Source organism: Gambusia affinis, linkage group LG17, assembly GCF_019740435.1.
Source record: "Gambusia affinis linkage group LG17, SWU_Gaff_1.0, whole genome shotgun sequence".
NCBI classification, from domain to species: Eukaryota; Metazoa; Chordata; class Actinopteri; order Cyprinodontiformes; family Poeciliidae; genus Gambusia; species Gambusia affinis.
In genome coordinates this window covers 18,707,842-18,725,582 of record NC_057884.1, presented here as the reverse complement: position 1 = coordinate 18,725,582, position 17,741 = coordinate 18,707,842, and the positions used below count along the sequence as shown (strand labels likewise).

The 17,741-nt window shown below is 35.6% G+C and overlaps 1 protein-coding gene across 1 annotated transcript in view; it reads left to right on the top strand.

Annotated features, from left to right (window-relative positions):
• The first annotated feature begins 6,746 nt into the window (after window positions 1-6,746).
• il11ra (interleukin 11 receptor, alpha) overlaps window positions 6,747-17,741 on the top strand; it is a 54,956-nt gene continuing 43,961 nt past the window's right edge. The window contains exon 1 of the mRNA XM_044096401.1: window positions 6,747-6,912. The gene's annotated coding sequence lies outside the window, so the exon portion shown is untranslated. The remainder of the gene's footprint in view (window positions 6,913-17,741) is intronic.

Genomic DNA, 17,741 nt, shown 5'->3' with positions numbered 1-17,741 from the left:
ATTTTAAAGATTCTTTTTCAAAATTGTACATAATTTATTACTTAGCTCTAAGAAGAAAGGGAAGGTTTATTACATTTACATATTATTTTAGCTAATAAATGCTGAGGAATTTTTTTTCATTGTAGTTGAGCAAAAACATGTTGCTTTACACACTGAGTCAGGGGAGAAATACTGTATTGATTCACATAGTAATTAAGAGAACTTAGATTTTCCCATCAATTGGTGGGTTGGTGTGGCGTCTGCAGTGACGTGACTAGTCTGTAGTGGTTGAGAGAGAGCTCACTGCAAAAACACAAAATCTTACCAAGTATTTTTGATCTCGTTTCTATTGCAAATATGTTAGCACGCTTGAAATAATACAAAACTAACTAACTTGTGGATGCCACCGTGGTGAAGTCTTCTCAGAATTTTGCTCTAGGAGCAAAACCAGAAGAAAGTCCAGGACATGCTGAAGGGACACAACGGAATTGTGTCCTTTATGGAAGAGTACTGTGAAGAAATGACTTGTTGAAGCAGTCTTAAAAGTCTTGTAAATCTGTAAAGATTAAAATGTTTCAGGTAACTTGTCATAAAGAACAATAAGCATTTTCCTTCCATTGCACAATTATAATCTGCTTGTTTGGTATTCAATATTTCAATAAAATTTATAAGTTCTGTAAGAGCCTTTTAATTATAGATACATCTGGACCTTAAAGGTAAAAATATTGGCCCTCACTGGGATTCCAATACCATGTTGTGATGGCAATGAAGGGTCACTATTGTGATAATGGTGACATTACATGCTTTTATATTGAAAACAGAAACACTATTACATTAAACAGCTTACCCAGATTGATTGTAAGCCTGTTGTTCAAGTTTCACTTGAATTGGAATCCAAAACAAATTCAGGCCAAGCAGAGACACATACATAATGAGTCATTGTGGTTTGTGCAAAGTGAGCCTCAATGTTATCATTTCTGATAAGAATGTCTGGACACCTCACCCACGTGTTTATACCACAAATAGAATTGCTCACACAAAACTCCCCACTGCTGGAAGAATTTCAGAAAAATCTGTTTTCTTATCAAAAGCTGCTTTCATGACAATGACATAACACAGAAAAGAAAATAGAACTCTTCATTTTACAAAACCAGGGACAGAAAATTTCTCTTGGAAACACTTTTAAATTGTTTTGAACTAAACAATAACTACAGCACTCTAACATTCAGTATCTAGTTCAACCCCATTTTGCAAATAGGACAACATCTACTAAAACGCCATAATGTTGAAGCATGGAGAGGAATGTTTGTCCATTCCTGTTTTCATGACCCATGCTGGAATTTCTGTTGATGTGATCTAAAGAGAGAATCACTCTTTGCAATGCATCAGGACCACAGATTCTTTTCCAAGCTCAACAGTGGCCCTTTGGTGTTTATAACTTGCCATCAGGCTTAGTATCATCTGACCTGCTGAATTTAGCAAACTCCCCATTTCAATTTGCAACGGTCATGCAGAACGGGCATTTTTCTGCCATGCCTACCAGTTGGTATGTCAATAGCTAGTAATTAGTTGTTATGGAGACGAAGCACATCTGTTTTACAGCAACAGTAAAATGGGGGGAAAAAACTCATTCACTGAACAGCTTTTCTGGATCTTTAGTAGTTTAGACAAGTTCTGGTCTGAGAATGTTCATAAAACAGTAAAACAAAACACATATCATAGGCATCAGAGGAATAAATTCAAAAGACACCTAAAGGCAAAAAAAGAATGTCACAAAAGGGAAGATTTCAACTTGACTCTTGGTCAAGGTTTCTTTGTTGCTGTTCCAGTTTTGGCTAAGTCACTTACAGCTACGTTTATGAGTGTAGCTGTTCCCTTTTAGCCATCTTGTCATCAACAAAGACCACACATCACACATTTGTCTTATGTGAATGCCAAATTCTACTGTCTTTCCCATTTTGAAAAGATAAAATTAGCATTACAAAATATATGCATTTATACCAATAGTACCAATTTTTATGGTTGTAACACCTTCAGTATAGTTTTTCTCCAACTTATTAAATCCAGTTACATTAAACAGGTTAGATGTTTTTTCCTCCCCAAGGTTTAGACCATGCACGTGCATGAATTTAATCTACTAAATTTATGACTCTTTGCCAGAGGTGCCAAGAAGTGTGGTACATGCTATGAAAATTTAATTGCATCCGCAAACATAAAACCACATCAACCCTGTGTGTAAACACTCAAAATGTCCAGCGGAGGGCAGACAAAGACAGACTTTCACAGTCAAAACTCCATTTAAACTTGTGTCTGTATGAATAGAAACATTTTCTTTTATATAATTGCATATCCCACTGGCCCAAGGAATGTGGCTAAAGCAAAAAGAATCTTAAAATTGCATTTCTATTTTGCTATCTCATCTGTTATTTAAATGAGTCTTAATTAGCAACAAACATCATCCCAATTTAAAATTTTGTGGATAGTTGTTACAAGTGAAATTAAGCAATTTTGAGTCTGTGCTTTGAAGATTCCTCAGCATTTAGTAGCTAAAACAAGACATATGATTATGCAAATATAATAAACCCTTCCTTTCTTCTTTGAGTTAAATATTAGATTATATACAATGTTTAAAAACAATCTTTAAAATGTATTTGAGGCCAGGGATCCTGACACCTGTATTCTGCAGAGCCATGACAGGAGATGAATAATGTGAAGTAGGGAGACATCGATAAAGATAACTAACAGGATCTTAGAAAAGAAAAGTTTTGACTGGACAGGATATAAAAAGAAGAGGCATGAATGACGGCAGAGTTAGCCAGATGGGAACTGACTGACCGTTGCGATGTCTCATCTGCAGATGCACAAACAGAAAGATTCAGTGCTCAAACTCAAATTGAAAGACAAAGGACCTTTAGATGGCTGAGTGGTGAGAAAACGAGAAGCACCTGCAGTGCATGCTGTCCAACAAAGACACAAACTGATGCAGTGTACAGAACAAAGGCATTTTTATAAGTAGTGCACAATCTGACATGTAAAAATTTAATCTGCACTACATAACAGCTTATTGTAAGCTAATGTACCAAAATAAGTTAAATAGACAGCAAGTGATTTCTCCTTTTTCTCCTTTATGCATGGTTACTCAACACTGATCTCAAGCTTTTACTGAGATACTTTACTGAAACACTTCTATGCCACTGCATGACGGTCAGGGTCGTCTGGACAGTGGAAATCCCCTCTTCAGTGCAATAATTGATGTCAATATAGTTTGCTCAATGAACTGACTGAAATCCATTCAGCATGTTGAGTCTGTTAATCATAGAACTAGGTCAGTTTGGGGAACGGTCCCTCATTATTGCTCCCAAAGAGATTTAGGTTAAAGACTATTGGAAGAGGTGACAAAATCAAAGCACAGATTCTGCTGCTGCAGCATGCTAAAGTAGTTGCATTTTGTCACGTTAATGATTCAGAATCCTTAATGAATTGTCTTAATAATGTGTTGAGGCATTATTACAACTATTATAAAGCCAAAACCTTGTAGAAGTAACTTTTGCTGTAATTGCTGCAAATTTCAGATTTGTACTTGCTGAGTCTGAGTTTTTTTTTTTTTTGTTTTTATTTTTTTATTTTTTATTTTTTTTCTTTGTGAAATAGGTCCTTTTGAGTCAATTCAAAAGGTAATGGACCCAATTTAAATTTTGTGCATATTTATTATCGTACAAGTGAAAAAGTATGAGGCCATAAAAACTTCCGGAAAGCACTGTTGTTGCAGGATTTTTTTTTTACATATTGCTATTGCCATCATGTTCAAATTAAGCGATGCTATTCCAAACAATCACATCCTTTACATGAATTTGAAATTATATTAATGCCCGAAAGGAAATAGGACCTTTTGATGGAATCTTATATGACATCTTCACAATTAACAACAACTAACAGAAGATAGTGGGATTTTATTAGTTTACTTGCCGATGACAAATGTGTTTTTCCATCTCCACCTACATTTATCACGGAAGATAAAAGGTCACTGACTCAGATAATGAGATGCGACTGTCATTCTGTTTATTATCCACCAGAGCATAGAATGATGGAAGCGCTAATGGATTTTATTAGTGTGTGCACCCAGTGAGTAACAGGTGAGCCAGATAAATGAAGCGTAACAAGGTGCCATCTCACAGAAGAGGGTCAACATTTTGAACAGATTCGAGGAAAACATGGAAAAGCTGTTTGTGTTTCCATTCATGAAAAAACGGAAACAGAGTGTTCTAAATGAGTGGTTTTCAATCCGGAGAACCACCTGAGCTCTCACCAGCACTCGCAACTGGATTACCTCTTCTTTTGTCGGTCCTGTCTAGAGAAAAAATGTGCCACATTTCCTCACAGTTTAACAAGACGATCCTACAAAGACTTCACTGGGGCTGCTCTTAGTTTATCGTTATTCACTTTAGTTTCCACAGATGACCTTAAAATAGTTTCCTCTGCACTTCTCCTTCCGGTAGTCTCTGCCTGCCGTCAAGAAACGGAAAAGGCTTAACCCGCTCATATTTTTAGGGATGTCTGCTTTTTAGCCTTTCACCACTATTCAGAATGCAATATTGAATAAGGTCATTTAATTGTAAGTAATCAACACAAGTTGTACCGCTGGAGAGAGTGGATACTCAACACATCAACCCAAAGCCTGTTAATAGGTAGTAGTAGCACAATTTAAGAACCATGCATCTATACTTAATTTGCATTTGGTCAGTTATGTCTTCATTGTCTCCCTGATTCATGGAAATAAATCGTAAACTGTTAGAAAGTCTTTTTATTTCCTTTTAAGTCATACCATATTGTTAAGGAAAAACCATCTTCAGGTTGAGCAGCAGTGCTGAGCAGATAGGTTCTATACACAAAAAAACCTTGGAAAATCCTGCCAAAAAACGTTTTGGCTTTTGGTCATTGGAGGCTAACTCAATGCATGTAGTGATATCAAAATGAGTATCTGCACTCAAGAGGGAATTGAGTACAACCCTCTTGAACAAGTGTGAACAACTTTGGCGTGCTGTTCATGCAACAATACAAACTATTTGGCAGACTTGCAACAAATATTGGTTGTAGAATGGTCTGCTCTGTGTGACCAAACACATGAGGACGAGTTGCCTAAATACTGTACCTATGATTCTCACACACTACTTGATCCCCTTGCATGTTGACTGAAGAAACTAGTAAATTGCTGTCATGTCTTGTGTCTTCAAACTGCATCCATTCATTCCAGTAGCTGGCACAAACCAAGTAGCATAAGCTTTTGCCATTGTATATTGTATATTTTTTGTATATTTTTATATGTATATTTTTTGATGGCAGTAACCCACTTACTCAACATATCAACCCCAAAGAGTCACTGTTCTTGCAAATTTTCCCAGCTACAAAATAAAAGTGTTTTCTAGAAAACAAGAACACTGTTAACAGTCTATCTGCCCAGAAGTACTAGTGTGTAATTATTAGCAATAAGTATTGTTACAATAAAGAAATAACCAACCCCCAAAAATTTAATTATCATTTGTGCTAAAAAAAATTATTTCCAACTGGGTAGGATAACAGTGGGTGTCAGTTGGGAGGATTTAACTGTGATGTATGGCTGCAGGAAGACAGTATTTGTGTGCATTAGTGATTTAAGTACATTATTAGGCACAATTAGCTCATGTACAGTTTAATAAGGGCAAAGGATGGGACTTTGGGAAGAAGCTTAGCCTTCTAATTCTGATGTGTGTTTGGATGTGTAAACAGAAACACCCAATTGTTTACAGGTTTCAACTGCTATATGTTGATTCAGCAGAAGTTAATAATTTGAACATAGTACTTTTCCTTCAATCTGCACCCACTTTAGGTAATTCACCAAAACCGCAGGCAGTGAAATAACCTTACAGCATGTTGCTACAATCACCGTGCCTGGCAGTATGTGAAGTATTCTAATATTTGAAATCAGAAGATGTATTTATTGGTTTTAAATGATTGAACTAAACATTGGATCACTTGATAAATGGTTAGAATTTTGGCACATAATGTGCAACAATAAAATTAGTTCAAATACACATCCAAACTTGTCTTACAATGGGTACAGCACTAACATTAAGCTTCCGGAACGGCCCAAATCCCAATGTATGGACCTTTAATATAAAAACCTGATCAGTTTCAAGACATCCTGCAGTTTAAGCTCTATTTCTGATAAGAAACACACATGGCCAAACAAAAGTATACCAGATAATGGTTTATGGTTACAAAATGGATGTAGGTGGGGTCACAACTTGGTTAAGGGACATTTAAACAAATGGGGCTTACTTGCATATTATTTAGTCTTTCTAGTATTTGAACCCAGATCTTGCTTTCAGTTTTTAAATATTTTCTGAGGTTATATATTGCATGGTTATTCCACAATTTATAGTTTAATAAACCATTAACTAATTAATTAATACATTTATTGTATTTTTAGAAAAAAAACATAGCCATTTTTAAAAATTATGTATTTTTATACAAAATGAAGCTGACATTGTGTCACCAAGTTTAATTTCAAAAAATGTATTTGCTAAAACTAAACAAATTTTTTTTAACTATTCTGGGTTTTTTTTTTATTATTTTTTTTACTCCAAGCAGCCAGCTTGTTTTTCCTTTCCACTGAACTTCTGAATTAGGATCAGTCTCGATAATCCCTTTACAGTTAGGACTCGCCCACTCTTTCGGGTGATTTACAACAGAGCTCCTCCAATGAGAAAGCAGGATCTGTCTGACCTCGTTTTTGCCCTCCTCCTCCAACTCTTTCTCATCCCGTCTCATCTCGTTTGTCGCTCTCCAACCAACTAGTCCGACTGTACTCTCTCTTCGGAGAACTGCCCGCCGAAGTCACAGCCATGGAAGAAGACAACATAATAATGCCCGTTTGACCCACGGAGCTTGTCCAAGGTGAGTTTGCCGGGGGTTGTGAATCAGGAGAGATCGGGATTAGCGGCTATGGCTGTGTGGCTGTGTGGAGGGGGGAGCCGAAAAGTTTTATCCGCCTCTCTCCGCCGGACAGGAGGGAAATGTACTCCAGTGTTGCTCTGTGGGGGCGGTATGTCATGATGCTAGGTTGTGTTGGATCGCTTTTTGTTTTGGGTTTTAGACAATAAATAATTCCCTTTATTTGAGAGTTCTTAGCTTCTACATTATAATGCACAACAAATCAACTTCTAAAAATATATATTTTTTATGCGTTTTATTCAAGTGTTTATTTAGAGTATTAACTGTTTATTTCTTTTTGGATTTTACTTTAAACGTAAAACCGCTTTTAGTTAATAAAACATTTATTTAAAATAAACAACTTTTGGTTGGGAAAAAAAGTAACTTTTTAATGTTTATTAGTACAATTTAGGGAAAAAAAACAACTAATTATTTAGTATTTGATGACAAGAAAATAGTTAAACCCAGATAATATTCAGGTAAAAAAACCCAAAACAAAACAAAAAACAAATAAATGATAATAACAGATATATTCTTTGTAAAACGCAAGTGATTTGCATCCTTAAATGCAATTTGAAAACTGAAAATTTTTAAAACAAAACCATTAAAAATAATTTATTTCAAGTGTATTTTAGTATACATTACCAATAAACTTTGAGCCAATAAACGGCATGGCATATTATGTCTTTTTATTCACCCATAACAATGTTTGTTACAGTACATTTATGTATTTTCAACAGTAAAAAACAGATTCGTTTTTAAAGTAATTATTATAATTAAATGTTTCTAAACCTTCCAAGTTAATTATTTTTTAAAATTTAATTTGAATCTTGCATGAATTAATTTAGTATCTACTTATCTATCAAACTAGGTATTGTTATTTATCTAAATACTTGGGGAAAAAATATTAACAAACTTTTGGGCCATTTTAAGACTCTACTTGACTTTAGGTAAATAAAACTTAGCTTTATTGGGCCAAAAGATAAACAACGAGCTGTGACTATGTCTGGAACAAGAATGAAACAAAATGATAATGGATAATAATGAATGGACGTTCTTGAAACTCCTATCGTTAGTCTTGCCGATAACTAAAAACGTTACTTTTACTCAAGGTTGTCTTAATGTGTTAATATCACGCTGACCTGTGCACAACCACTACTTTTTCTCATTTACTTTTTTGGTTTCCAGCTCTCAAGTGCAGATGGTCTCTTGGCAGAGTATAAATGAGACTCTTAAATCAACCGAATGCACTTGCTGATGCAACAAACAAGATTACTCTCCATTCAGCTCTTTTCTGGTTGTATATTTATTCTTTTGTGCGGCCAGAGGTCCTGCAGGGCTACAGCACGCGAGTTGCAAACTCTATATGCAACTAGAAAGAAATACTGTGAGAATGATAGACACAATGGCATGGGGGTCTCTCTGCAGATGTGCTTTCCTTGTGCCAGTGCAGGGATACAGTCTTTAAATAGAGTACGGCAGGAATGCAAATACACCAAGCAGAAAGATGAACCCTGGGGGCGTCCCGGGAGTAAGAGCAGGAAGGTAAATATTAAAAAGAATAGATCAAACTCTGCTGCAAGATAAATTTATTTTTGATTTAGAATTGTTTCTTGCACTTTCTTCAATGTTTCCTAATGAATATGAGCATGTAGGTCAAAGTTCATGGTGCAGAATTACTCCTCTAAAGGGTAATGTTGTTAAGAAAGTTCTAGCTGCAATAAAGATGTAAGATTTCAATGTGGAACTGGACCCATCAGTGGTAAAATTTGATTTTGACAACAGATCTTGCTATGTGACGTCAGAACGCTTGTGTTTATACACCAGGCGCGTCTGTATTGCCTCAAAGAAATGATGCAGCTTGAAATGGAGTCAGAGGGTTCTTTATTTGCTAAGTGTTTACACAAATACGGGAACCGGGTCTGGTTTCTGGTACTGTTCAATGTATGGTCCGGAACAATGTGTTGGAATATACAGTGATGTGTTCTAAAGAAATTAGCTTCAGATTTGAATTCCAAGTTCTTGAATTATGTATTTCATTTTCTTTCTGTTTTGCACATAGGCTTCAATAAATTCAAGATTGGTGGATTTGAGTTTTCCCAGGGTTACCCAGCTGTTTTTATAATCTCTATAAGTAATTTTTTTACTTTTCTCAGACTGCGGGCTTATTTTTTGAAAGATGAGAGAAAAGAGGCAACACCCTGGAAGTAATTTGTAGCTGACATTCGATCACTTGTAACTCATTTTGGTGATTAACTTCTTTGTCGCAGTAACGTCTTTACTGCGACAAAGTCACAGTCAATAAAAAGCTCTAAAGCTTAACAATGCTCATTTCATTACAAACTATTTGTAAAAAAAAAATATATATCAAAACTTTTGGCCAGACTCTGAAATCTGTAGTTTGAGTTTTCAATCAGCTGTAGAAAAATGAATCAGCCCATTTAGACCTGTTGTCTTGAAGCTGCTTATACCATTGAGATGGGGTTGAGGAGGTACCCTAAACCCAGTGACACCATCCAGATATTTCTTGTAGATCCAATGTGCTTGCTGGCTAGAAGAGATACTCACCCCAGGAAGTTTGGGTTTTGACCCATCAAAACATGCCAGGAAATTATCCGAAGAGAGGTGCTCCACAATAATCCTGATCAAATTCCCTCACCACATCCACTGACTGAAAAGCAGCAGCTCCCCTTCGGTGCGCCTCACCATATGAGAAAGCTTATTTCATCCAAATGTGCCTGCTTTTTTGGCTAAGTTTTTTCTTCTGCATGGAAGACTGGAGTAGTCCCTGCATTCTACAGATGAGGCTGTATGTCATTCAATAAGACACTCAGAAACTTGAATTCCTTTACATGGGGGAAAGACTGATCTGTATGGAGGAGATTAATCCATAGAGCATATCTAGGGAATTCAATCACATCCAAGAAAACTTTGGTCAGTCAATTGATATGTTTGTGTGTGTGCTGGCTGCTGGCTATGGCTGGAAAAACAGCTATTCCATTGTTCCCTTCATTAAGTCTTTCTTTATTCCGGTGTTCCGACTGAGATGGAAAGCTGTAGTAGAAAACATTCTGTACTTCGTTACATTTTAGAGTTTGGACGATGGAATTAAGATGATTGCTATGTGGGGCATCCTTCAACAGAGTCTAATCTTAAACATGCTGGACTGTAAAAATAAATGTTTGCCTTTGGCTAAGAGGTTGGTTCTAAAGTAAGAAACATTTAGGGTATTTTTACTTGCAAACACTGAGGCTAAAAGGAAAAACAAAACTTTGGAAGTAGTTAAAATAAGCATATTAGTTACAAGTACAGGCTTTATAGGAGTCCTCAAAAAAGAAAAGAATCTGAAGGGTTTTTTAACCAGGCCTGCATCCAAATTCAGAAGTTGCATCCTTCGAAGGCCACATTTGAAGGGTCTGGTGTATCCTTAACAGCACACCTTATTCTAAGAATCATTGGTACATTTTTGTTTCTTTGACAATGGCGGTAGAAAAATTCAAGCAGTTTTGTCTTTTTTTGTCATTTATGCAAACATAGAATAGAATAGAAATCAACTTTATTGTCATTGCACTGTCACAAGTACAAGCAACGAAATGTAGCTTGCATCTATCCAGAAGTGCTATACAGGATATAAATATTTATTTACAGGTGTACAAGACTAAATATAAATAGAAATATCAGAGCTATGCGCACAGATTATACAAGAATGTTAGGAAATGGATTATATATGTATTAGTAGGTTTATAATACAAGGTAAATAATGGCAGATAAGATTTACAGATTGCATATGTGTGTGAGGAAAACAGTCTGTGGTGTGTGTGTGTGTGAGGATAGTCCATGTGTTATTGTTGTATGAGAGGATAGGGGAGTACAGTCCTTATAGTTTATGTTTTATGTCAGGAGGCGTTCAAAAGCGTGACAGCTGTGGGAAGGAAGCTGTTCCGGTGCCTGGAGGCTCTGGTCCGTAGGCTTCTGTAACGCCGCCCGGAGGGCAGGATGTATTTAACATAAATTTTTAATATTGTAATTTTTTTAATTTATTAAAAATCTTTTTTTTAATTTAAATTTCTGAGGTAAGTGTAGGAATAAATCTGAAGGCTTGACTGTACATTTTCTTACACCAACCATTTTTAAAGATGATAGTTTAGTTAGTTAAACCAAAACGAAACAAACGTACACCTTCCAACCTCCCACCCCCACAACCAAACAAAGAAAAAAAATATTAAGAGCCTATATCAAGACTAAAACTAAAGTTTGATTTTGCAAAATCCAGTTTTGTATCAGGGAGGGATTCTGAACTTGTCCAACTCAAATTAGTGAGTCGCCTTCTGAATTTACAGCAATTCATTGGAAGTCTTTCATCAAAAGAATTCTCTCTGGTTACTTGTTGGCATAATAGTTTTCATTATTTTTAAGATAAACTCCCAAAATGGACAAAATGAATGAAACAAATCAGTAAGAACACAGGAGGCACAGTAAAGGATTAAACATAGTATGAGCTTCTCTGTAAAAACCCAGAGTTCCCTCTCTTTCTCTGACATTGGTCTTGAACAAATAGTGTAATTTGGACGGCACAAGGACACTATCTGACTTATTTACTTTAGTTAAAGTTTGGAACAACTTACTTCATTGAAACTTACCTCCAGATAATTTATTCTGGATTTAGCAGCGTAATTATTCAGCTTTGCCTTTCACTTTCCCTGCAGACTGCTCTGAGTCTTTGCACTAGCTCTGGCCAAAAACCACATGTGCACAGGAAAAAAAACACTCTGGCTCCACATAGACCTTGATAGAAGCTCCACACAAGCACGTACAGTATACATGTAAAGACACAAACTCAGACTGGCCAGTGGCTTTGTGCCTGCACACTCGTATAATCAAATGCACACAGCCCTAAACGACGTCCAAGCCTCCATTCTCACTGCACTCTCATATTTCTCTAGTCACTCACAGAGGGCTCACAGCAATCAACTCCAAATTAGAGAGAAATCTGCTCCAAGAACTTGAGAGCAGCATGCCAGGTCTGAGGCCATACTGCACTTGGTGTGTATGTGAGAGATGGAGAAACAAAAGAGCCAGCCCTTGATATTAAACCAACTTTAAGGGGCCTTGAATGGGGTCTGTATCCCTCTGTGCTGCTGCTCATGCAGTTTCTACTTCAGTCAAACCTTTAGGAATCTCTGTTAACTCATGAAACGATCTTAACAAAGAGTTTCTCGTTATTTTTGGTCAATCCGGGTTTGTTGACCTTTGTTGACTTTGGACTTTTACAGTTGTCAGAACTTTTTACAAGCCACAGAGTCAAGTCGCTTCTGGGTTTTCTCACCTGTTTTATTACAACTCTTGTGTGTTCACCACACTACTTGTAGGTTGATACTTTAATAAATTGGACTTTTCAGTCATTTTATGCCAATATTTTGGCCTGTCCATTACTTTTATACTACAATATTGACACTTTTGTAAGGTAATCATGTTGTTTTCACAGCAGATTTCTAATGAGCAGACATATAATAGAATAGAAGTACTTTATTCATCCCAGCAGGGAAATTACTTCGCTGTTTCAGCATAAAGACAAGACACAGTAACAACTAGTTGTAGATAAAATAAAATAAATATAAAATATAAAATGCTACAAATTGTCACATTATAAAGTGCTGTAAAATATAAAATGCAACTTAAGAGCAGTCCTTACAGAGATTCAAAAAATGCAGATATGTATATGTAATATATGTACAGCAAGTGTGCCACAGTGCAGTTGTGCAAAATTGGGCTGATTAGTGCTTGATTTAGCTGATTTAGCTTTTATTGTACAGTGAGATGGCATGTGGCAGGAATGATTTCCTGTATCTGTCCCTACGACAGCAGAGCTGGAGCAGTCTATGTGAGAAGGTGCTCCGCTGTCTGTCCACTATGTGGTGGAGAGGGTGCTGTTTATTGTCCATGATATACAGTGTCCTCCTCTCCACCACAGTTTCCAGGGACTCCAGCCTTAGTCCCAGTACAGAGCTAGCTTTTCTGATGATTCTGTCCAGTCTAATAGAGTCGCTGGCTCTGATGCTGCTTCCCCAACACACAGCAGCAAAGAAGATGGCACCGGCAACAACACTGTGGTAGAAGGTCTCCAACATCTTGCTGCACACATTGAAGGATCTCAGCTTCCTTAGAAAATAGAGTCTGCTCATCCCCTTCATGCACACAGCGTCAGTGTTAGATGCCCAGTCCAGTTTGTTGCCGATTACAACTCCCAGGTATTTGTAGTCCTGGCTTGAATGATGTGCTGTTTATGCTGTTACTGATCTGATTCTCAAAGCCCAAAGTAATGTCAACATCAAGATACCAAATCTAGACAAGTTGAACAAGGACTGTCTGGGATAAAAGACTGATTCAAAGTGGAGAGCAAAGAGAAAGAATTTATCCCTAAAGAAATAGTCTTTGGTAATGTCTTGAAGATGTTTTAGTCAGTTAAAGTTAACAAAAGATACAAGTTCAAGTGAAGTTTTGGATAAATGTAAGAAATTTTAATAAAACGCCTAATAAACTTCAAAGGCTAGAAGAGATGAGTCTTCTCTTTATAGTGAGGTTTCTGTTATTCAAAGCTATTCTGAAGACACCAAAGCACTTTATACTAAGACTTTTTTTCCATTCTTCAATGTTGGCTTGGTTTGACTCTACTGATTCCACTTCAGTCAGGGAGTATTTTCACACCTTTAGTTTTATTTTTTCAAAGTTCAATTGTTGCCACATTTTCAACAAATTTGCAGCATTGTTTGAACTCTTACTTTTTATTGGCTTGCTTTATGTATTTACGTTTAAATTAATATGCGACTGAAGCAGCTGGAAAATATGAAAATGCTGGAGTGTTACGTTCTAGGCTTAGGTAAACACCTGTTTCTATAGTGGGAGAGTTCAGTTTTCACTATCTTATGTAATTAATCAATTTATTTTTGCTAAGATTTAAATTGTCTTGGTTAGGGAATGCAAGTAAAAAAAAAAGAAAACATTGTTCACTACCAGCTTCTTCAGGAGGATTTAAAAATATAGATCTGAATAGTTTGGGGGGGGGGACTCTTATAAATGACCATTATTGGCATTTTGTGTAAAATGCATTGCAACTCTGTAACATAAAAGCAAAAACAGTTGCTTCACATGACTTGGCCACAAACACCAGGACACATTAGGTACACAAAAGTTCATCTAACTAACTTAAGTTGATAAGTTAGCTACGTAATAGTAATAAGATATTGCGTAAGGAAGAAATTAGGTTGACTTACATTTCATAATTCATGTAGTTCTTACAAAGCACACTGGTCTGATGGTCTGATGAAAGGTCTTAAATTGAACTAACTGAAAGTTGCATAAACCATGTTTATATTTTGTCTATGTGGCTTGATGTTTTAGTGAATGAATGAAGGTTTTCTCTGTAAATAAATATGCATTTATTTCATGTTGACGGAAATATGTTACTTAACAGCCTCCACTAAGGAAGAAGTTTTTTATATTTTAATATAGTCAAATAACCCTGAAATGCAGACAGTCCCTGCTTTATTTTATCACCTTTTAAAGCGAAAAGGGCTTTTGTGAGATTTATGTGCCTGTTGCCTTAAACCAGAATTATTAGAAAAGATATGCACTTTCCAAAGAAAGAGAGTTCCCAGGAGAGGTTTTACACACACACATATATATTTTAGAACTAATGAAAATAGATCCAAGAAAAGATTATTCAAGATGTATAGTCTTTAATGGAAAAACTTTGTTGAAGGTGTTGGTTTCAAATTTTGTTCACTATTATTTACCAGATCAGCTTAAAGCAAGATTGTTTTTCAAAACGGTCAGGCAAAAATGCATCAGATTTTTTCAGTTTGTTGGTATTGACTTCCATCCTGCAGGTGGTCTTGCTTACTATTACTGTCATTTCTGAAATTTTCTATTTTAAAAATTTTATTTTATTTTATTTTTTTTTTAATCAAATTTGTCATTGAAGACTTCTTACTTTTGTAAATCAGTGAAGTATATTTTCAGATGGAGGCTGTGGATCTTTGAGCTAATAGGACAAGTCAAAGCTTTTTAAAATTCTTCTTTGTGTTGTGGTTTCCTGTCTCTCATTAGCATTTCTTGTAGTGACATTTGTACTTATCCCACGCTAAAATTTTCCGTTTATAGTTTTGGTTGTTATGTAACATACGTAATAGTAACTGGAAACCCTATTCTCACGCGGGGAAAGTTCATTTTTATTTAGAAAGTATGATGTATGCTTTAGTATTTTTATACACTAGGTTATACTTTCAATTGCTATTTTACTTAAAAGGTAAATTTTCATCTCATGGGAATTGTAGGCATGTTTCTACACACAAAAGCTTGTGTGTGTCTTTGCAACATTTGTCCCAACTGTGCAGAAGAGGAAGTGTGTTTTGCATATTCAAGTCTATAAAGACCATAACTTATCTATCTACTTTTATTGCTTTTTTGGTGGGATTCCTGTTTTTTGTTTGTTTTTTTTGTTTTTTTTGCAAACTATTTTTCATTTCTGAGCAACAGTAAAACTACATTTCATTGAAACTAAGACTCCAAAACTTGTAAAACATTTGATATTAGTATTTTTGCTAAGTAAGGCAATGTTGAAATTGGTTGTCATGAATGCAAATATTCTTTTCCTATCTCTTAAATTTTGTGTCAGTATGTTACCATCTGCTCTGTGAGCTTTATTTTGATCACTGCCCTCAATAGCATGCTAATTTTATTTTTAAAACAGAAAAGTGACAATTATTCATGCTAGTGCAAATAAAAATCTGCCAAATTAATTACTATGGTAATATGTTTATTTAGAAATTTTACTATTTTGATACAAAGACTGCACCAATTCTCTCTAAATATCATAGTAATTTCAAGTTCTTATGCTGAGCCGTATAAGTTATTTTTTTGCATTCCTTAATGAATGACACATGAAACAGGCTGATATTAGCAGAATGATTAGTTGGGCTATATGCTCAGGTAGCAGATGGCCTCAGCTATCTGCTATAGTTGGTTGCCTAAGGCTTATGAGTGATACTTCTTTAGTTTTGACAGTCGTTTTTTAATAACAGGAATATTTTTAAGTTGTTGTAAAGTTATTGTTGATGTTCTTCTACTACACAAACTTAATTTGATTTATTGTAAAATATGCTAGCTCTTCTTTTCATTGATATAGTGCCAGACCCACAGCATTTTGGGCCTTTTTCCTCTCAGCCTTTCTCCACCACACTTCATTTATTGAAACGTTGTGTGAGCACAGTTACTGTGAAAAGAAACAAGTGACTGCATGAAAAACCATAACGTCTGAATAGTATATAGATTCATGAAAAACACCAAGCTTGTTATCTTGTGCACTTTTTCGAAAAAATTGTTTCAGTCTGACTTTAAATTATGTAAAACACTAGGTGAGAAAGTATTGTGGTTTTAAAACTGTAAATGTAAAACTATAACTCAAAGCTTACAAAAACCATGCCTTCGTTCATATACTGATTCAGATGTGACTTTGAAAACTATTATGCCAACATGAAGTCATTGTAAAATAATGATTGTACTACGTTACTGGAGTGATTAAAAAGAAAACGAATCAGATTCACAGTAAAAGCAAAGCTGTAGTATGTGAATTGAAAACAGGCAAAGTTCACACAATTTCTGAAAGATAGGTAAACTCCAAATAGATTCTTTGCTAATAACCTTGATTATATGTGCATGCTTCTTTTGTAGTTATTTTAGTGCCTAATAGTGAATAGATAACAGATATAGTTCCCTGAGAAGTAACCATATTTCCTTCATGTGTCCTTCTTGTGAGGAAGTGACTATTTTCACTCTGATGGTGATATATATTTGATGGACTTGTCTGTTTAAATTATGTGACAGTCAGTTGGATTTTGCTAGCATGCCTAGAGGTGGAAAGTATGTGCTGTGATACAGCATACAGTAAATTAGTATGTGCATGATGCTCCAGTGGTACTACCCCTTTTCCTAGTTATATTTTATTCTCTTTTTGTCTTATTCTGTTTTCTTACATTTGCTCTCTCTCTCTCTCTCTCTCCTCTGTCATTCTCACCCTTTTTCCATCTTAGCACTGAACATCTGTCTACTCCCTCTCTTTTAGCTCTATCTGTGTTTGTTGTCTTTATGGAGCATTGACACACTTAAAGGATAAATGGATGCTATCGAGCATGATGATCATATCTGCTCTGGCAGACAGGTGACAAAAACAAATGAGCATAGAGTTATGGCTGCACTGGTGTTGCTTTGTTGTAGAATTACAGCTCTATTTGTTCAAATAGTTTTTGCAAACAAATAAACCAATTTTGTTTTTACAGGTTGGGGATGATGGATGTTTGCAAAATATGTATGTTTTTTAGGTTTTGTCAACTATTTTAGTTGATAAAACCTAGTCAATGGTTTATCTGGAAGAATTTCATTAAAATGCAGCTAGACCTTATTTAACCATAACCCTGGTGTGATATTTTGGTGTTCAGGTTGATCAGTGTTCTTTAACCTGCTGAATTCTGATGCTTTTCAGATTACTCATGTCAGGTGTGATTATGTTCTTTGGGAGGTGTGGGTACACTCTTTATTCTCTGACCTTGAAGTTTAAGAAGAGTCAGACTAAACTCTGTCAATAGTCATTTTTCTGCAGTATCACAATAGTGCTCTGTGCTCACTGAACTACATATGCAACACTTTTATTGTATTATATAACCGATGAGGTACATTATGTAAATTGACATCTCTACTCTATCATCTCTCTTGCTGAACAGATAATTATTAGAAAGCTT